Here is a 22468-nt window from a genome sequence, read left to right on the forward strand (position 1 = left end):
AGAAATTGTTGACAACGTATTTAACACATGGCATTATTTCTCAGTATACCAAAATAGTCAAAACAAACAATGGTGACAAAAACACAGTTTTCTAGTTGGCAAAATCTGTGGACAAATTTTTTTGTGATGTCTCTTTTCTCTAATTTTAGTTATCAGTGGATACATTTCTTCTGAAAAGGCTCATTGTCTAAAACTCTCTAACCACAGTTAAAAAGCAACTTGTAAAATCATTAGTTAAATTATAGATTTAAGAACTCAGACGTTAGCATTATAGTTAATGTGATGTTCTACCATTTTCTCTTTCACACTTTCTCTTTCATTCACTGTCACCAGTGGATATCCCTTATCCACACTCTCACAATACTTGAATCAGACACTTGCTGCCAACATAACTTGTTTATTTAGATTGAATTTGAATCACAGATGTTCTTTTTAATCATTGTATAGAATCACTCATTAAAACTTCTTATCTTGGGTTACACGTTCAATTCTTCATTTGTTTTAGTCATCTATTCACTTTAACCAACTTATTAATAATAGTTCTCTCAAGTTCTCTATCTATTTTGACTGTTCAATTTATCTCTTCCACACTCTCCCTCTCTTTCACCTTCTCTCCTCCTAACTCCCTCTCTAACTCCCCATCTCTAACTGCCTCCAACTGCCTCACTGACTCCACCCCTCCTGTCCTCTCATAGGCTCCTGCACTTGAGCTTCAGCTATGATTGACAGGAGTGACGTGGGCATTCCGTCACAGTTACCATTTTAAAGCAACGACCTCACTTCTTGTTTCTCTAAAGCTAGTTACTCTTAGTTACTCTGAAAAATCTGGATGCTACAAGTCTCTGGCTGGTGATACAAAATACACTCTCTTCCTGCCCTTGTTATCTCCTCGATATCCACCACAGAACATGAGGCAGAAGTACAAGGCACATTGGAAGCCATCACTTTTAATGAGAGGCAGCACCTCTGTACTTGTAAGAGTAACTAAACAATTACTGCTACACCACAAAAAGAATGAATTTATCCTATAGTAACTCAGTAGCATCCTAGTTAATAATAATATAAAAATAATTAATTAAAAGTGGAAATCATTTTAATAAGTTAATTCCAAGCAGCGTACATGGCTCTACTTCCATTCCAAATTAATATAACATAACGCTTCTTTACTTTTTGCTATTTAATTCAGGAAAAGTACTGGAAGTAAAATTAAGAAAAGATAGCCAGTGTGCTGTAGTGGTCAGAGTTATTGGACCAGGACTCAGGAAACCTGTGTTCAAATCCTCTGGGCCATAAAGTCACTGAATGACCTTAGATGAATCACATACTTCCACACTGACCTACATCACAGGTTGTTGTGAGTGGAGAGTGGAGAAGAAGACATGCATGTTGGCACGAGGTCTTTGGAGGAAAGACCAGGTATGTATGAGTATCAGAATCAGAATGTGTGATCAGTTGCAGATGGATAATGTATTGTCCAAGTATTAGTTTGACCTTTACATGAGCTGTCCAATGTCCATAACTTAGTTTGAGGATGGAGTTTAGCATCATGGTCAGCTCTGATAAAACATTGAGCAGATTGACTCTCTGTGTGTAGTCACTAGCCTCCAAATCTTTAGAAAAACATTACAGTGGCATTCATATGCATTACATTAAGCTGACTGAAATCTAAATCAAGGTACAAGCCTGATTGTACAGCAATGGGAAGAACTCCAACACTATAGAATAGAGCAGAACACGTGCAATGAAACAAAAATTCAGACGATTATGTTTACTATATATCAGGTGATGAAAAGGTCCATGCTTGCTTTTGTCTCTCATGGTGGTCATTGAGGAAAGGACAACAACAATAAAAGAGTCAAAAACAAGAAAGGTCTGACGGAATGACAGAGGCAAGAAAGACTCTACTGCTCAAATTTGTGGCAAGTAAAAATGTGTGATTTGTTTTCTTTTCAAATCCCAGAATACTCCAGGAATTCACCAATTTATCTGGGAGTTACAACCCACAAATGCATACCTGCAGACACCATAATTTCACAAACCTGAAAAAAAGTTGACTTCCCCCCAGGGTCTTATGTTAGATCGTATTTCCTGCATTCCTTATTTAATGCATCCTGGGTCTCATTTTTCTTTATTGTGCAGGAGCAGCATTCAGCAGTCCATAAGCCAAATCAAAAAATATGGGTGCCCTCCTTCAAAATTAAAACTATGAAACTGGAGGTTGGTTTTTATGTAGCAGAAACATTGCTTTTGGTCTGTACCAAATTAAGTAACACTGTTTTTACCTTGTGCAGAACCAAGTGACCTGGAACTCTGGCTGATTTAAAACAGATCAAATACATCAATAAATTTGCATAGCTGGAAAGAAGATAATCTTGGCCTCCACTTCTTTAAAAAAATTCAGGCAATTGAGCCATTCATGGCTCTGATTGATATGTTCAAAGTAGCCGATTTTAGATCAAGACCAGTATGAGTTTATATGCTTTCTCTTACAACAGTGCCAACATTCTAATCTCATTGAACTCTTAACCCTGACATGACACTCAATTACTGTGAAAGAAAATATTTAACTCCTTCCTGGTCAAACATTTTTAACTCTTTCTGGTGAAAAAACTCAAAAAAGATATTTTTTAAAAATAGAAAATAATATTCAGCAGCTCATTCATTTACAGTAAGCTGTGAAATTACTGTTTTCTTGCTTTGTGGCTGGAATTTTTCTCAAAGCAAGTTTTGCCTGCCTTATGAGTAAGGAGACAGCAGCCAAGGAGGGGAGAACATTGGGGTGAAGATTTGGGAGACAAAAGGGAGGTAAACCCCCTTCCCCCTGCCTTTCTCTCTCCTATGAGTTCCAGATTTCCAAAATGTCGTATCATTAAGAGCTCTGCTCAGATCTTGCAAATCAACAATATATCAGATTAGGTTCTTCTCTCTTCCTGCTGTCCTTCTCCTTCCAAGAAATACTGTATTTTCTATTAATTTCTTCTCAGATCTTACAAACTAACAGCTGTGGCTTCCTTTATTGAATCAACTCACTTCATATTAGATCTTCCTCTTTTTATGCTGCTCCACGCTACTTTCCCAGCAATTAAGTCTATTCTGGTCACTTCTATACTACGGTTCCTTGATTTATGAAAATCCGCAATGAAATGGTGTTCGTAAGTCAAAATTTTGGAAGTCAAAGCAGCATTTCCCATAGGAATGCATTCAAACCTGATTAATCTGTTCTGGCTCTTTTTTGTTCTTATGTCAAGGCACGGTTTGTAAGTCAAAGCATTCATTCCCATAGGAACTAATTCAAAACTGGTTAATCCATCCTCTACCACTAGGGAGAGAATATTTTTTAACCTAAAATGACTTAGGTTAAAAAAGGGCAGGAAAGGAGGGAGACACAGAGAGAGAAGATAATGGGGGAGGGAGAGAGTCTGGAGTCTAAAACACATTTTAAACCCACACGTTTTCACCAGCACATTTAAACCATGCTAGCACAGACCCTTACAAAAACTTTTCTGATTTGCAAGGGAAGCATGCAGGAACCATTGCAAAAGCACAGAAAACAAACAGGGCAGATCAGAAATGCAAAGTGAACAAAGCAAAAAGCATGCAGGACACATCAAAAATGGGGGGAACCCCAAAAAGCAACCAGACCCCCCAAGACCCATCGGAAATGGGAACAAACAAACAAACAAATTCCCCAAGACCCATCAGTAATGGGAAAAACACTCCAAAAAGGAACCAGCCCCCCCATCGGGAATAGGGGGAGAACAAAAAAACAAACATCCCCAAGACCCATCACAGCATGGAAACATAACCCCCCAGCCGAAAATCACACTGCAAAAATACCCAGAACAGTTTTTCAAAAGTATAAAGCAGCACCTTACCTTAGCAGGCAGCCTCCTTGGATCGCACGCACTCTAACTGCAAGGGCAAAAGAGCTACAAAGAAGCAGCCCTCGTCGCCACCTACAGTTAGCTATTTGAATTTCCTGCCCTTTTCCCCTGCCTTTTTTCTGTTCGTAAGTCAAAGCTCCGTTCACAAGTCAAAGCAATATTTTGTGAATGGAGCTGTTCATAACTCAAAATGTTTCTAGGTCAAGACATTCATAAGTCAAGACACGACTCTATTTCCATTATGTGCATGGTAAGATAAGCTCAGGTTACTCATTTTTGCTCAAGTGAGGGTTCAGGCTTGACTTGATTGAGCACCCACTCTTATGCTTTTCTGGTTGTCTTTAGTATCTCTACCAATGCCACATTTCAAATGACGTGATTTTGGTCCCTGTCTTTCTTCACAATCTTTCTTTAATAGAGTATGCATGACTTTTGACCTTGGTTTCCAGTGGCATTCTTTGCTAACTCCAATATTTTCCTTTAAAAAAATCCAAAAAACAAAGGGACATCTTTTGGAATACATGCACCCAACATGTCCATAGAGCTTTTGGTACAATTTCGCTATTCTTCCTTAGCTTGTCTAACTCAAAGAAAGAGATTAGAAATTGGAACATAGTTTTCCAGTCTTCCTTTGACAGAGTGGGTGTGAAAACTTTATTTTAATCAAGAGTTTAAAGGATGTGTATGTTCCTTCACTGTATAGGTAGGTAGGTAGGTAGGTAGGTAGGTAGGTAGGGAGGGAGGGAGGGAGGGAGGGAGGGAGGGAGGAAGGAAGGAGACATATCCCTAGTGCCAGATAGTAAAAACAATAAGGTAATAATGCTGCCAACATTTGAAAATTTGAGTTTATGAGGTGTTGGGAGAACAGGAAAAGACATAGTTTGAAGGTATATTAAAAATGAAAGTATGTTTAGAAATGCTTCTTGAAAAAAATAATGTACATTAAGTTACAGTTGTTTTCAAAACATTCACAGCCTGGTCTGGGAACACAGTTACTGATAACACCACTTTGAAGTATTTCATTCATTGTGTGACAGCTTTCACATGTAAACAAATGTTGTGATTTAAATAAAAATAGCATTTGTAAATGGCAATGATATTTGCAATCCAATAGCACCATCTTTTGAAAAGCATACATTCATGAAGTATGGGGATTTTATTAAATTTTTTCTAAGTATCAAAAAAGTTCAATGGTAGTTTCATAAAGTTGAGCATTTAGACAAAATACAGATGTTTTTAAACAAAGGGTTGCCAACTTAAGGGAATTGAACCAGAACAAAGGGAACAAAGATTAGGCTAGAACATATAGTAGTTTTGTATTGCTAGAAAACCTGAGTGATCAGATAAGCTGTATTTATAGTCAGAGAAAAGTGAAAACAATCTGAAAGAGATATAAATATTTGGAAGTAGGACACACAAAAATAGCACAGCATCCAGGCATCCCTGGAATAACACACTGCACATGTCATTGATGTGCACCAGATAAGTGGCACCAGATAATCAACAATGGAATTTCTTCCATAGACTTTAAACATAACTTGTCTGGGTGAGCTCTTTTAGAAATACTTTTTCTGTGTTTATCTAAATATGCTAACAGGGTGAATAATGTGTTTTCTTTACTACATTTTTACTTGTAACATCTTTGATATTTTTAATATGTACAATTAAATAGTACTGAAAGTTACAGTGCTTTTATTTTTAAATGATGCATCAAGAGGCCCATTCCGTGCCTTTATAGGCTATACACTTTCGCATTTTTATAATATACACTGTTCATATTCATTGTTCATTTTTATTCTTAAAATACATTTGCTCCTATATTTATCACTTAGTGTTTGCCTACAAGTTACTTTCATTTTAAATATATACTTTAAGTATATATGCCTACAGCTTTCTTCATAGCCGTAAAACTGTTTCCAACACATTTTGACTTGTTACTTTCTGAGCTAATTTTTGTTCCTATGAAACATAGAGAAACATAGAAACATAGAAGCAATGTAGATAAATATAGCTTGTACAAATAGATAAGCTGAAGTTGCCTGGAATTTATGCTACAATAAAAAAGAGGTATACTTTGATACTCAGATGAATTTTAATATGATTGTGTGGTTTCATTCTGGGATTAATCCTTTTATTGGGATAAATGCAAGCTGTAATGAATACAGGCTTCTGAATTTTTTTCACCCCCTCTGGAGGGCTATCAAACTCTTGTAGCACTCCTGAGTGGGCAGGTGGCCAAGGATCTAAAATCTAGGTCTGACAATGCTATCTCCCACTGCCAGTCAGTGTTAAGTCATGCAAGGTTGCAATTTTCCAATCAACTCCAATAAAAGACCAGACCTTGAAAACATTACTGTTTTGTGCTATTACTCTCAGAATTCCTGAACCACCACTGTCAGCTACAGTAGCGGCCAGGGGAACCTAGGAGTGAGAAATATAAGTTAAAAAAGTAACATTCCTATGTCATAAACTCAATTTCATCCTCCCCTCAATGTTTTTCTGTTCTTTTGCATAGCAAATCTCCAAATCTTCACAGCTTAATGCCCTTTATGGATGACTGCTGTGCAGAAAAGATGCTATCCTACACAGGAATTATAATAATCCTGCACAGCTGGTATTTCTTTCAGAAAAAAAATGCTCATGAAACTCCAAGAAATCCCATGAGATTTCCTAGGGGATTTCTTGGAAAGAAAGAAAAAAGGCACAGAAAAATTTCACAGCAAGAAGAAAATGTGTATCGCTTGTTCTCTTCTGTTTGTCATGGAGAGTGAAAGACTGTATGATATCAATTGGTCCTACTGTATACAGCCATGCCTTGGGATATCCTGTCTCACAAATACTCCTTATAGCCATGGAACCCACACATAATTCCACTGCAAATCTATTGCAAGTGATGCACATGTACAGCTGTGTAGTTGGATATCTAAATGGTCAACTGAAGAAAATGATAAGTGGAGGGTGAGAGAGAGAGTGGCTTTGTGGATCAACTGATTGATATGTATTTATGTGTGATAATATTGTGCTTTTATGCTTCCTAGACAAAGCCATAGTGCCCTTTTTGGAGATGGGAATGCTTCCATACTTGGACAGTGGCAAATCCCACCACTGAGGCAGTAAGTGGTAAAGGAACTAGCACTTCTGAGCATTATCCATCTCAAATAATACTACAATATAGTGAAGGATTCAGGAAAGTAATCAGCACAATCAATGATCAGGGAAGATGGTAATTATAGTCCATCAACATCTGCTGGTCAAGGCATATAGATTGTTTAGCCAATATATAGTCTCTGTAGGATAGGATATCAAATACACAGAAAATCAGGGACTTCTGAATGTACAGATAAACTTGCTTAGTTTTTAATATTTTTGAAAAATGTATGTCTATGTCCCATGATGTTCTGGGCAAAATAATGCTTTAGCATAACTTAATGATAGCAGCTATCAACTTAATAATAGGTAGTGGTATTCGTATTCGTCTCCCCTGGGAGATGAATACGAATATCTCATCTCTAGTTTAGAGCTGTAGTGAAGACTGTCTTCCTCAGCTATTGTTGTTTCCAGCTGAACTACACATACAGTCTCATATATGTGAGAGAAGTTGGGACATTGTCCATATTACACTGCTCAAGGACTTCTCAATGATCACTAATTAGTTTTATTCTTTCATTTCCACACGCCATATGTTTGATGTGAGGTATCTGGGTTGCTCTTAAGCCCCCTGTTCTCCTGTTCTGCTTCACTACCCTTGTTATTCACTAGACATGAGGTTGCTGTTGTACACATGGTTGATAGCAAAATGCATTGGGATTGACAGAATACACCTTCAATCTGGTGAGCAAATGTTTGAGGACATTGTAAGTGAAAAGACCTTTTCACAAAACTAATGTGACCATCATTAAAATGGCGAGTACTAGGCCATTTATGTTAGGAAAGCCTTATCCCACCAGCTCAATCTGTCAGACAACTATAGTATTTAAAACCTTCACTAGTACTATCTAGAAATGGTCAAAAGTAGGATAGCCCTACAGTAAAATAATGTGCATAATGTTGTTTGAAGTAAATCTTTGGCTATCAAGATTCTATTAGATGCCCATGGCCACAAAACTAGGGCCTCTCACATGTTATATGTAGCCTGTGGGGTTTCCTAGTTGGGCCTGCAGGTTTCTTCTTCTGCTAGCTGCACTTGATGATGATAAGTCACTATGCAATGAAATATAGTAAGTATGAAATAAAAGGCTATACAGTAAGATAAGTAACTATGCAACCAATTGTGGAATAATATACCTAGGACTGGCATGCAACAACAAAAAAGAGCTATTTCAAGCATAGGAAAATGTTACATGAAGCAAAGTTCTTGTTTTTTAGATTGAGAAGCTGTTGCATCTAAGTCCAAAGCCAAGACAAGTGCTACAAGATGCCATATGTGGTTTTCAAACCAAATGAAATCACCATTGCCATAATGTACTGGAAGGTGAAGACAGGGATCCACACACACCTTCTTTCTGTGCTGGGAAGTTCAGAGCAGCATTTACAGGCCACATTTTCATTATAGAATATATCACAGAAGATATATTTTTTATTTGCATAAGTACCAGTTGAGCTGTCTTTTCATGGTTTGAAGAAGTAAGTACAGGAGCCAATAGTATTATTGTGAAGTGTGAAGAAGCAAGTACATTGCTGATAGGCAATGATAACAGGGTCCCCACAAATCCAAGACAGCCTATGGGCAAACTAAGGGCTAATACTGTAAGTATCTTTGCCATGTGTATACATTGCATGAACTGCATACAGAGCAAAGAAAGGACATGTAAATACACAAGGAACACACAATGGATGCCCTGGGAAGTCATACTTAGCCAGAGGTCTCTGCAGAGCCTGGTCTACAATTTCCAGGACCTCGCCTTAGCATGATCGGTGTATATGTTGGCTACAGGATTCTAGGAAGTGCATTCCAAAATGTATGCTTTCCAGATCCCAGGTCCCTGGCATATCTCAACATAATATTCACAGAAACAGGTCCACTATTTTCATTTTAGGTTTGCAATCTTGTATAAACTGACTTATATGGAGAAAACATGTTGGCCATGTAACACATTCATAGAAATTAGGAATTAGTCCATGTCAGTCCTCCCAAATGAGTATCATTCCATACCCTAGAACAATCTAGTTGCCAATTAGCCTCATTTAGAGACAGAATCACCAAAACAAACAGCTTGACCAACATCACCAGTGAATACCAAATCAATCCAATTTAGAAATAAACACTCTAATTTTGTGTTTAGAAACACATATCTCCCTCCCACATTGTGTGTATTCTTTTCCAGACATAAAGTACGTGCCAGCCCTTCGCACCCCAGAAGACAAATGCCCCCTTTAAAGACCAAAACAGAAAAAATTATACATTTTGTCATTGGAGGAGTTCTTGGTCTAAGAGCTCTGTCCAGCAGAACAATCTGTGGTTGTTTATGCCACATGAACACGTGAAGGTCACAGGTTTGAACTCCACACTTGGCTGAACTCTTTGCAAAAATGCAGCTGGGCTGTAGAAACCAATTTTTGAATGATTCTGAAGTTGCCTCCAGTACGACACCACCAGGAACAAGGGACTTCTTATGGACCTGTGGCTTATTCCAGCCCTTTGGCCTGCCTTTCTTTGGAGACCAAATATTTTAAATGGTCTCCTTTCTTTGGAGACCAAAGAAACACAATTATCACATTAAAATAAAAATAAAAAACATAACCTGGTGTTCCAGGTGTATAGTCCTTCCGATTGGATATCCTGAACCTGGTTTATTCTGAAATCAATTTAGATTTATTAGCAGAGAGTCTGATATTATGTTATGACCAAAAACGACCAACATGTTATGAATGCCAAACATTAACCTTCCTCTTTGTGCATTTTGCACTTTAGGTGCCTGTCTCTTTCAAGCAGTGCTTCTAGTGCTATTAATGCTGTCATTACATTTAAGGGTCACTCTGTAAAGATGTAGAGCAATGGCCCCATTAGTGGATCTGTGCACTCTAAGGAAGATTATTTCATTACTAGCTCTAGCAGGCCCCAAGAATAAAAACATCTATGGATATGATCCAGCAAAATAAACAGTGGATATGGGTCTGCTCAAAAGTATCTCTCATTTACTGCAGTTTATGCCCGATAAAATTGGTGTAGGATTCAACCCTTGTATTTTTCAAAGCACCATGGATTTCAGGTGCTGACCCTTCCTCCCTGAAATTAGTGGGACTTAGATATCCTTTAATTTTGTCTGGTTCATGGCTTGTGTATGTGTGTGCTTAGCTATGGCACTGTGACATTATCTGTGGTTAAGAAAAGTCTTTGTGCTCTGAAGAACTTAGCAATTAAAAGATAACTGGAAATAAGTTTTTTTCTGTCTCTAGTTATCTAGAATTAATTGTTATGGGCATTGGGACAATTGTTTGTCTGTTTGTTTATTCCATTTTTAGACTGTATAATTGCCAGACACATATTTATACATGGAATACACACATTGAATCAAATTCAATCAGATACAATAGTTACACAAAGAATTTTTAAATCTGATTAAAAATTGTGAGAACAGCCACATACTATAATGAAAATAGACCATACTACAATATATAATAAAAATTACAGTATTATAAAATGTTCATAACCTGTTGTTTTCTAGTTCGTTCTGTATTTTATTTTATTTAGAATTATACCCCATCATTCTCCTCCAAAACTGCATTCAAGGCAGCTAATAATGATAAAAACACCATAATTAAAAGTAATTAAAATGTAACACAGATTTATTAAACCATGAAACAGATCTAAATGAAATTATGAGAATTCCAACACAAGAAAAAACATCAACCAACATCAACTAGTTAAGATGAAATTCTACTACAGTAACTCACCTTAACTGTGAAAGGTCTGCCTGAGCAACAAGCAACTGCATTAAAAAGGAGTGACCATTCCTGCCAATACCTTCCAGCACCAAGAGTTGTGTGGGGTGATGGCAGCAGTTCAAATGCCAGCATTGTTGGAAGGACTGCCTTATCAGCAGCACTACTCTTGTGACATGCTGTTTCCTTCAACTTTTTCCAGCATTATTGTCTTTCCCAGATAATGTTCCTTTCTTATTTATTTTTATTTTTTATTTATTTATTTGATTTATACCCCACCCATCTGGTCTAAAAGACCACTCTAGGTGGCTTCCAATATAGTAAAAACAGTGAAATAATATAAAAAACATACACAATTACATAAATCATATTGTAATAAACAGAATACAACAATAGAATAGAAAATACATAAGGAGAGAATAAAGAAAAGTCAGATATTAACTGGAGGGAAGGCCTGAATGTATAGCCATGTTTTTAATTGACTTTTAAAAGTGTCCAAAGTGGGGGCCGCGCGGATCTCAGGAGGGAGATTGTTCCAGAGGCGAGGAGCCACCGCCGAGAAGGCCCGGTTTCATGCCCTTTCTTTCCAGGCCTCCCTCGTCGTTAAGCTCCTCAGCCTCACCTCCTGGCTCATGCGGGTGATCCGAGTAGATCTAGGTGGAAGCAGGCGTTCCACCAAGTATCGAGGTCCTAAACCGTTTAGGGCCTTATATGTAAGCATTAACACTTTGAAGTTAATGCGGAAACGGATGGGCAGCCAATGCAGCATGGCCAGAGTAGGAGAGATATGCTGGCATTTTCTCACTCCAGTGAGGAGTCTGGCCGCCGCATTCTGCACCACCTGAAGTTTCTGCATCACCTTCAAAGGGAGCCCCACGTAGAGCGTGTTACAGTAGTCTAATCTAGAGATTACGAGCACATGTACTAAGGTAGTGAGCGCCCCCGTGTCTAGGTAAGGTCGCAGCCAGGCAATCCGCCAAAGGTGGAAAAAGGCGGAGCAGACTACCGACGCCACCTGTGTTTCCATGGTGAGAGTCGGGTCCAGGTGTACTCCCAGGCTGCGGACCCCACTCTTTGCGGCCAGGGCCACCTTCCCAAACATGAGGGAGTTTCCCAAGCCACCAGCCACAGGGCCACCCACCCTCAGAACTTCCGTCTTGTCCAGGTTCAGCCTTAGCCTGTTCTCCTGCATCCATTGCAGTACGGCCCCCAGGCAGCGCTGGAGGGACAGGACGGCATCACTTGCAGTTGGTGAAAAGGAGATGTAGAGCTGGTTGTCATGAGCATATTGATGACACGATGCTCCACTTCCCCTGATGACCCCACCCAGCGGCCTCATGTAGATGTTAAACAGCATTGGGGCGATGATCGACCCCTGTGGAACCCCACATTTGAGACTCCACGGGGCCGAAATACTCTCCCCAAGCTGCACTCTCTGGGGGCGGTCCTCCAAGAAGGAACGGAACCAGGCCAGAGCCAAGCCACCGATACCCAACTCAGAGAGCGTCACCAGGAGGATACCGTGGTCGACGGTATCGAAGGCTGCCGAGATGTTGAGGAGGACCAACAAAGATATTTTACCCCTGTCGGCCGTCCCTCAACAAGTCATCGTACAGGGCGACCAATGCCGTCTCTGTACCGTGGCACGGCCTGAAGCCCGACTGAAATGGATCCAGGGCATCTGTTTCATCCAGATGTGCCTGAAGCTGGTCAGCCACCACCCTCTCGACCACTTTGCTCATGAAAGAAACATTGGCGATGGGCCTATAATTGCCAATTTCATCCACCGCCAAATTAGGTTTCTTTCTTATGGGCCTAGTGAGTGTCTCCTTGAGGGCAGAGGGAAAACTGCCTTCAAGGAAAGACCTATTTATTATTGCAGTTGCCCATTCTGTTGTTATTGGCCTGGCTGCTTTGATTAGCCAGGCTGGGCAAGGGTCCAAGGAGCAGGTGGTGGCTCGACAGCGGTCAAGCACTCTGGCCACAGAATCAGGCATGACAGGCTGAAAAGAGTCAAGGGTTACCGGACAAGACGGAGCGCTGGACATCTCTGCTTGACTCACTGTGTTCAAAAAAGGAGAGAGGTCCCGTCGGATGGCCTCCACTTTAGATTTCAAAAAGGCTGCAAACTGGTCAGGTGAGAAACTTGGGGGAGGCCTATCATCCAGACCAGTTCCGGATAGGTCGCGCACTATACGGAATAACTCCGCCTGCTGGTTGGATGCTTCGCTTATCCGGTTAGCGAAGTAAGTTTGACAAGGAGCCTTTACCTTAGACAGGTAAATGTTAGTTACGACCCTGACAGCTATCCTATTATAATCCGTCGGGTTCTTCCTCCACCTATGCTCTAGCCTTCTCCTATGTCGCTTATGATGTGCCCAAAGTATAATAGCTTCCATTTTGACATTTTTGCCTCCAGGACCCACTTGTTCATCTTTCTGGCAGTACAGGATATCTTCAAACCTCTCCTCCTCATTTATATTTCAAATAAATCCAAAATTTTTACTGGTATCCTTTTTCACTGTCCAAATATGAGACTCATATCTGATGATTGGGATACAATTCTGTGGATGATCTTGGCCTTGATTTCCAGTGACACATCCTTTTGCTTTATGATCTTGTTTAAAAAAGTAATTGCTGTCCTTCAAAGTCTAAGTCTTCTGATTTCTTGCCTGCAGTCTCCATTTGGATCAATGATCAAACCAAGCAATACAATTTTTAAATAATTTCAGTTACTTCATGTCAACACTGAAGTTGTCTAGTTCTTCTGTAGTCATGGTCTCTGCTTTCTTAAAGTTCAACTGCAGTCTTGCTTTGGCATTTTCTTCTCTCACATTCATCAGAAGTTATTTCAAGTTATTGCTGCTTTCTGCCAATTCCTGAGAATCCTGAGCTAAGCACCTACACATTTCTTCTGTGACAGGCAATGAGTCTTTAGCCTCTCCCACTTCAGCTTGTAGCCTGTTTTGCCTGTTAATCCATTTAAAATAATATTGTTGATTCTCCACCTCCTCTGAAGCTAAAATAGGGACAGGAGAAGTGATGAATGTGGGGTAGGAGAGACCTCTAAGGGAGAACGTGAGTCATCCTGCTGAAGATGGTGGACTTCTTGGGGAAAAAGTTACTAGACTTTTAAACGCAGGGTCACCCAGTGAAATGGCTTGACAGTAACCTAAAGACTGAAAAAAGTGACAGTTTGTTCCTCTGAAGAAATAATTTCCATGAAAATTCATGGCCACCACTAGTGGTGTTCTCTACTAGTTTAGATAGCTTTTTTTAAAGAACTGGAGAAAATCATGGATGATATGCCTATCTACAGCTACACAGAACTATCATTTTACTAAATAAAACAGACAGTTTCAAGGTAATATACTTTGTTCCCCCAGATACAAACAATCCTGGACTAGCTTTCATCCACAAAATGAAGCAGCATAGAAGTCTTTTAAATACAGAAATGTGTTTATGATTTGATTCCGTTAGTGCTAACACATGTCTTCTGTACAGAATTTAACCCATGCCAGTTTTACCAGAGTGAAGCCTCAAATAAAAACAAAATATCTAGCTGATGTTTCCTTCTGGCATTTATGTTATATTGCAATTTACAGCTGCAGTAATTCTCAGTTTCATAAAAAGCACAGTTTTACAAGGAGTCCAAATGCTCCCTAAATAAATTGAAATACTTGCCTTTGTGGAGATATCACAACCCTGTCTGGTTCATGTTTTGCTTCTGTTTTATGTCCTTGCTTTGTATCCTTGCTTTAGGAAAAACTTGGGCCAAACCTCATATACTATATTGGATTAAATACATTGTAGTATTTTCAAAACACATTATTATATGTTGGCTATAATTTTAATATGTACATTTATAACAATTAATATATAATATATTGAATTTAGTATATTATACGTGGATTTTTATTATTTCAAATATACAGGATATGACACAGGGGCCAAAATCATCTTGCATGGGTATGCAAATAGCATAACTTCTGGAGGTGAATTGCCCTAGTTAAGAAATCAGTGTAGACATTATCAATTGCACTCTGAGTCACACAAGTCAGTGTGTAACAGATTACATCTACAATGATTTTATAACTTGAGGCAATTAGCTTCCAAACATTATGCCATTTGATTTACACAACTAGGCATTTGGTGTAACTAGGCAAGAGAATTTTGGCCAAAATAGCAGCATTTAATGGCCAGAATCTTATTGCCTTATGTAACTATGTAAAGCAAATTGAACAAGCTATTCTGCCTCTTAAGATGTGTGGAGGATGTGACATGTTCTCTGCCCAAAAAAAGCAGGCTGCTAGCAACAGAGGATTTCTTCCTCATGGAAGGTGAACAAGGAATGTTCCTGCCCCTTGAACAGTGCAACCCTAGCGATGGAAACCCACTATTTTCAAACAGACTCAGTCATGCATGCTTAGTATTAGATCTTAAAGTCCTATTTCAGCTAAAGTCATTATGTGCTTGACTTGATATGTAAAGACATGGGTCAGCAGAAAACATTCTTGATCAGAAATATGAAACTGTTTCTGAGCTCTGCAAGAATGACTCCTCTGAGGGATGTTTGAATTAAAATGTTTGAAGATGTTTCAATTAAAGCACTTTTTGGTGTTTCATATTTTATAATATTAGCTGCTAATTTGTTTTCTGCAAGCTCACGTATGTAATTCTACTATGCAATTGGGAAGCTGGTACATGAGATTTTGAACATCATTATTTGAACGTATAGCTTGTGGCACAGTGCACGTGGCCTGTCATCATTTGCACCAATTGCAGAAGTGGATGGCCCAGTTCTGGGGAGAGGGTCGAATTGGCCCAGTCACCTGTGGTGCCAATATTTGTATTTATCTCTTCTGAGAGACAAATACGAATATCCCATCTCTAATCTAAACCCTAAGTGATCATATCGTCACAAGCAAGGAGTACATCCTTACCACATGAGCAAGTGTGGTATTTTGTGGTGCTCTTCTTAGGAAAACAGAATAAGAACATTTTGTGAGGCACAGTTGCACAAACAACAGAAAATAATGCTTTAACATAACTTAATGATAGCAGCTGCTTCAGAGTGTGGACTTACAAGGAATAGATGTAAATTCATGTCTTTTAACTATCGGCCAGCTATTCTGTACTTGCTGTGTGTATATGCTTTGCTCGTCAAATGTGATAGACATTAGTTTTATGCTAAGTGATTTGGCCCAGTGATGGAGAACTTCAGAGGAAAATAAAACACATAATCTCAGCATAAAGGTGAGGAATCTCAAAAGGCTTGAAAACTCCTCATTGAGATGTCTTGTTGATTTGAGGCAACTGATATCAATAACAAATCTAAGCAGAGGACCTGCTGCCACAGCAAGTATTCTTTACATTTTTAATCTCCACCCAGTGTGGAGTTGGTGGCTAAAACAATGCGTTGTTTCTGCAGAAGGGTTTCCCTTTGAATGGCCGCTGCTGATGTGAGAAAAGGAATTTTTCATGCCTTGTTACTAACAAACGTCTGGTTTGTTCCCTCTCCTACACTTGCAGTAAATAACTGCTAAGAGCACATTTGCAATGAGAATGTAATAGAGCAGATATAATGTTGAAAATGCTGATTTTTATCTTGCCAGAGTCACAGATTCACTTGACACAATAGGCCACATTTGTTGCCTTTCCAGCTGGAAGAAAGCCACTGCAGCTGCTTACCTCTTCTATTAAAATGGCCGACATTCCCTTAATGAGATTGACATACAAATGGCCATGGCCTCACATTGTTTCCAAAGCACAGACCACCCTCATGGAAACTGGCCACCATTTAACTAATGCTTTTGTCACAAAACCTTTCATCCATTGCGTCTGCTAATGTGTGATATGGCTTCTTGAAATGAGTAAAGAATTAGAAAGTGGCAAAGCACCTGTAGAACTCTTGCCAACAATTCACAAATGACAATGTCATTAAACTCTGAAGTGCGCTTCAGAAGATGTGTTTTTCTTGCCATGAAAATTTTGCCCACATTCATTAACAGGGAAGCAAGAAGGCTAATGAAAAACGGAAGGAAAAGGTATATTTTTGTGAATATTTTTGCCACCTCAAAGAAAGCTGTTCCACCTGTTGGGCAATGTTTTGAGCTGCATCAAAAGTCATGATCCGTGATAAGCTGGGATGAATCCAGAAGTAAAAGAGAACTTAGTATGACTTTTTATTTTTTTATTTTTAAAAAAACCACATGGTGTAAAGAAATTTTCCCAGCTGAAATAGAACAAAGTGCAACCCGTCATTATAAATGAAAAGCTGACAGAAATGAAAGTGTTCCTGAAATATTTGGATACCAGTTAGGTAAACTGCAGTGGACATGTTGTATTTTGTGTCAGGGCAATGTTGAGTATGACCCTTCATTCTCTTACCACTTGGTTTCCCCTTCAACATTTACATTTGCAGAGAGGATATAACAACAAACATAATGGTAAGGAAAAGACCTGCAATGAAATTCAATGAATGACAGAATAATGAGTGTGTCCAGGTTCTCTTGGAAAGAGAAGTCCTGGTTGAGACAATATGAGTAGTAGCAGAAAGACAAAATAATTATGATGCACTAGAGAAAACAAACCTGGGGTGGGAGAAGGGACATAATATGAATGACTTTAAAGACTTTATTTGACCTCCTAAATTTATCTCTATTTTTAAAATCTGAAAATATATATAAAAAAATTGTTGTTAGTCAGAATAACTGGGAAACCATTTTTGATGAAGTATGGGAAGTAAACATGTTGTTTTGTCTTCCTCATGGCAGTACAGGCTAGAATGTGTAATAGTGCAACTAATACAACAGAATGTTGCTACTTATAATCACAAGCAATTGCACCCTGTAACCATACAAATATATAAGCAGATACTAGTAGCAAAACATAATGTACAATATTTGATAGTACTTTCCATATGCGTCAAACACACAAAGTCTGGATGTAATGTATTTAGAAAGTATGGTGAGTTATTGTAAACTTTACCTTGCTAGTAACATGAGATTTTATATCTGTACTGTTATATTTTTGTTATATTTTTCAATGGTAATTCTATATTTGAACAGTTTGACGTTGTATGTGTAACAACTTCAATGTATAGTTCACGCATACCTGCCGCAGCATGGCCATTTTTAAAGTTTTTTTTTTTTCAATTCACCACAAAGAAAAGCAAAATGAACATTATTCCTGCATGAGATTGCAGCTATGTTATTGTGCAGCACAGCAAAACAACATTCTAGAAGGCAATTCTAAAAATGGGTGCAGCCCAAACAAAAAAATGTAACTTTGAAACTGGACTTTGAATCAACACCAAATTTGGCACAGATGTAGCAGTCAGTCTGCTCTTGCCATGTGCCCAGTTTGCAGTAGTTTGGACAAAATTTCAATTTATGATTCTTTAAATGTAAAACTGTTTTACCCTTTCCTTCAGAAATAGGCAACCTCAAATGACCCCAGATTTAAAACAGATCTCATAAATTGAAATGACCAATCTTCCTTTTCTTGAAAGAAAATACTTAGCCCCACCCACCTTTTTATTTGGAAGGAATCTAGGCTGGAGAGCTGAAATGGAACCAATCACCTCAGGTACTACAATGGAACCAATTACTTTGGCAGGTGGTGAGCACTACAATGCTGGAAGCATTAAAAAGAAAACTGAACAACCATTTGTCAGATCTGCTTTGATTTGGATTCCTACCTTGAGCAAGGGGATTGGACTTGATTGCATTATGTACCCTTTCCAACTTATTTGTTCTATGATTCTATGAAGTATTGGCTCTCAAAAAAGGCCTTCCAAAAGCGAGAACCAGTGATTTTAATTATACACTCCACACCCCTGAGAGTGATTTAATATGAGGTTTTGCAGTAAGTATCTGTTCCTTTCCTTTAGCCTTCTCTTAAATTCTGGATATGTTGTGCTCCACTCCTGAGCATAAAAGAACATTGGCTCTGAAGTAATATGGAGCAGAAGAACTCCAAATTCCTGTAAATTCCTTGGGAATTAACAATATAATGCTTTCCAACTGGACAGACATGTTCTTGTTCACATTACTTCTAGGCATTTCATGCCTCCAAGCAATTTGTTGAAAAAGAGAGAACTTGTTGAAAAAGAGCCCTGGCAATTTGTGTTTGGGTGAGAAGTGGTGAACGGATGAAAAAAATGAGTCAGTTTCTGGGATTTTCCCCTTGCATGTTGTCTCTTTGTGCATGTTATCGAGTACATGAGAGTATCTTGTAGACCAGCCATTCTCAACCTTTTTTTGGCCAAAACCCTATGGATAATATGAAAGACATATAGATTGAATCAGGATTGTATAAATCACATAACAAACCTTGTAAAGACCTTTTTCTGCTAACAAAATAAATAAATGAATAAAATTGATGAGAAGTAGCCCAACACACACTTTCAAAATGCCCCCAGAAAAACATTTTTAGCTTTGAAAAAGTAATACATGTAATATATGTAAGTTGGTTGTTACAAATGTTACCAGGTATTATGTTGTTTGTTTTTGTATTAAAAAATCTTACCTCTACTAGAGAAGGATTATTCACACACGTGAGGTAACTCTTGCTGTTACCGTTCTAAAGAGTTATGCATGTAGAAAAGGATGGACAGGTTCTTATATTATGATATTTTATGTTGATTATCTCTGCATATTATTCCAATATATGAAACAAATTAGGTAAGAATAATTCAAGAAAGCAAATTGTGCATGTTTAGGTGTATGGACATGTACATCTATGGTTGCTCATAGGGTTCCAGTTGAATAGACATATAGCTTTTTGGTGAGTGTTGTCTCACACACTTTACCATCACGTTATTGGCTTTGTGATAGAAGGCCTCCCTTTTCCACTTTAAGTCTTACTCCCTAAAGCCTTATAAAATCTTCCTAGAAGGATCATGAAGGAATTATGGGAGAAAAAAATAAATTTTACTTCATCAGCTCTGTAAAATATAGAATTTAATCGATTTTAACTGCTGCATAATTTTACATTATAATTTTTTTAAAAGGTAGACAGGCAGAGGTCTTACACTATGTGCTAATAGGCTTCCTGAACTTCCGGTTGGGTGGTGTCAGCGTTTGGCGGTGTTGAGACAGAGCTCCGAGAAATTTTGAGCTATAGCTGGTGATGCAAGGCAAATCCTTTGAGAATTTTTACTTATGAGAGAGCCTCTTTGCTGATAATAAGCTCAGAGAAGAGAAGAGGAGTTTGTGCTGCAGACACTTTCTGTCTAAGAGTTGAACAGCACTTTATAACCAATATACTCCCCCTCGCATAACATCAGACAAGGAGCCAAGAAGTCAAGGTGCCGGCTGCTGGAATGTTAATGTTTATCTTCTTCCCTTGTTTTTAAATATTCCTGCAAGAAACTCTGATGTGAGGCTATCAAGGAACCATCTGTGCATTACCAGTTTTAAACTCTGTTGAAGAATATATTTTAAAGAATTAACCAGAGGCCAACTGCAAACCACTAATACACTAAATAAAACTGAACAGCCAACCGCTAAGACTTCAACTGACCACCAAGAACAAAAGGGGTGGTTAAAGAGCAGGCATGCCCCAAGCTCCACTCCCTCTATGTTTTTACTTGTGTTTTTGATTTTTTATCTACTTTTATTTATTAAGCTTTTAGAAATAAGCTTTTTTAATTGCCTGCAGCTTTTATTATTCAAGAGTCAGCTGCTGTCATCTGCTTATCATTGCTTTACTGTGATTTTAACTGCTTACTCCATTAACAAACCACTTTCGTCAAGTTGCTCGCCGTCAAAATAAGCCTTTTTCTGAATGCTGAAGTTTTATCTTTTTTTAAAATATATTTAAAATTTTAATATATTTTTAAATCCTGTTTTAAATATTTTATATTTTAACTGGAGATTGTCGTCAGTGAGAGGAGTAATTTGCCTTGTATCTGCAATCAGCAAACTCCCAAATTCCTACCGAACTAAAACACAGGGTAATTAGGGAGAATGGGAAACAAGCGTCATAGATCAAGCCCAAGTTACCATCCAGCCAAAGCAGCGAAGCAACTGAAAATAGATAAGCTTCTATCAACAAACTGCTCAGTGAGTAACTTAGTTGCTGGACCCACCATAGCCCTAAGCAACCAATTTGCAACACTGGAGGATGAAACACTTTTAACCATTGAGGGGCAAGATGTTGAATCTCCCCTGCACACCCCTATTAAGGCTGTTTCAGATGCTGCTATCGAACACTTGCCCACCCATCTAGCAGAACATTGCTTGCTCACAGCTCAAACCATCAACGCAATATTTAATAATCTACAAAGGGTGTGTCACAAAATGAATGCAGTTGAATTTGCTTTGGGGAAACTCATGGAATCACTGACCCAGGCACTAAGAAACCCTCAATTAAAGAGGAACATTGCAAGGCAACCAGATGGGGAAAAACAACCGTACTGAGCCGCAAAAAAACCTTCAACTCCAAACTGCTCAGCACATGAGGGAGGCTCCAAGGAGTATGAATATCTTTGAGCCTACTCAGATCTTGCTGCAAATTGCACCTACATCAATCAACAGGAGGAGATGGGACTCACATGAGACAGTTCTAACTTCCCTAAGTCAACTGCTAATGACAGATGCACATAAAATAGACCTAAAAACCATTAAATGGCTTCCTCACTCCAGGGGTCAAAAGAGGGTACAACTCTCCTTTGAGCATGCAGTGATCCCACTCATGCTATTCAAAATGAAAACTTTTCTAGCTAAATTTCAGATTACACCTATTAGAATCTTCTCAAATACATCTCTTACACCCCTGCTTCAGAGAGACTCAACACAAAGAGAACCTAGCACTAACAGCCGGGAAACCAAGGCAGAAGTACCGAAAAGTAATTCAATGTCACCAGCATCTCTTCCAACTCTGCAACCAAGGGATCAAGCACCTAAACCTAAGAAAAGGACCTTTCAGGAGACTGCCCTCACTCATTCTGAAGCCTCACCCTCCAATAAGGAAGTCTTAGCTATTCTCACCGAATTCAATACTAATTGGGAGGAAACCAAAATCAGCTTGGCCTCTTGGCCTCTACAAACTTCAGCTGAATTCTTGAGAGACCACACTGTGATGCCACTCATTCTCACCCCACCCAACCACGAAACCCATTTCCAAGCTTCTAGGAAGATGGGCCAACAGAAGCTGGCAAATACCTCTACACAGTTGATGGACTGCCATCCAATGGACCTGATTCTTCTAGACCCAGAAGACTCCAAGGATAACTCAACCACTAGGCATACACTGAAATCACCCATGAAACCTAAGGTGGTAACAACCCCTCTTGTTCCTGCACCCACAAGATCTAGCCCTATTATTAATCAATCTCCAAGGGATCTGCAGCTACAGCTTGATATTGAAGATGAAGCCTTATCAAAAGAGGCCCTGGACAGCTTCACCTCTCTCCCATGGGAAAAGCAGGTACTGACACTAAAAAAGATAGAGGCTGTAAGGCAGGAGCTTGTGACTCTCCTTGAAACTCGCTGGCCCAACATTACAATTCAGGCGGAAATACATTCAGAACCGACACCCGCTGCCGATGCTCCAACCCTTTTATGACAGAACTGCCCTGAACCACAGAACAGCTCCAACTCCCAGTGCCCACTTTCAGTTTTATCATGGAACATCGCCGGGTGGCAAAATAAGTTGGTGGACCAGGAGTTCGGGGAATTTCTTTCAATGTTTCA

Source organism: Pogona vitticeps, chromosome 3, assembly GCF_051106095.1.
Source record: "Pogona vitticeps strain Pit_001003342236 chromosome 3, PviZW2.1, whole genome shotgun sequence".
Classification (NCBI taxonomy): domain Eukaryota; kingdom Metazoa; phylum Chordata; class Lepidosauria; order Squamata; family Agamidae; genus Pogona; species Pogona vitticeps.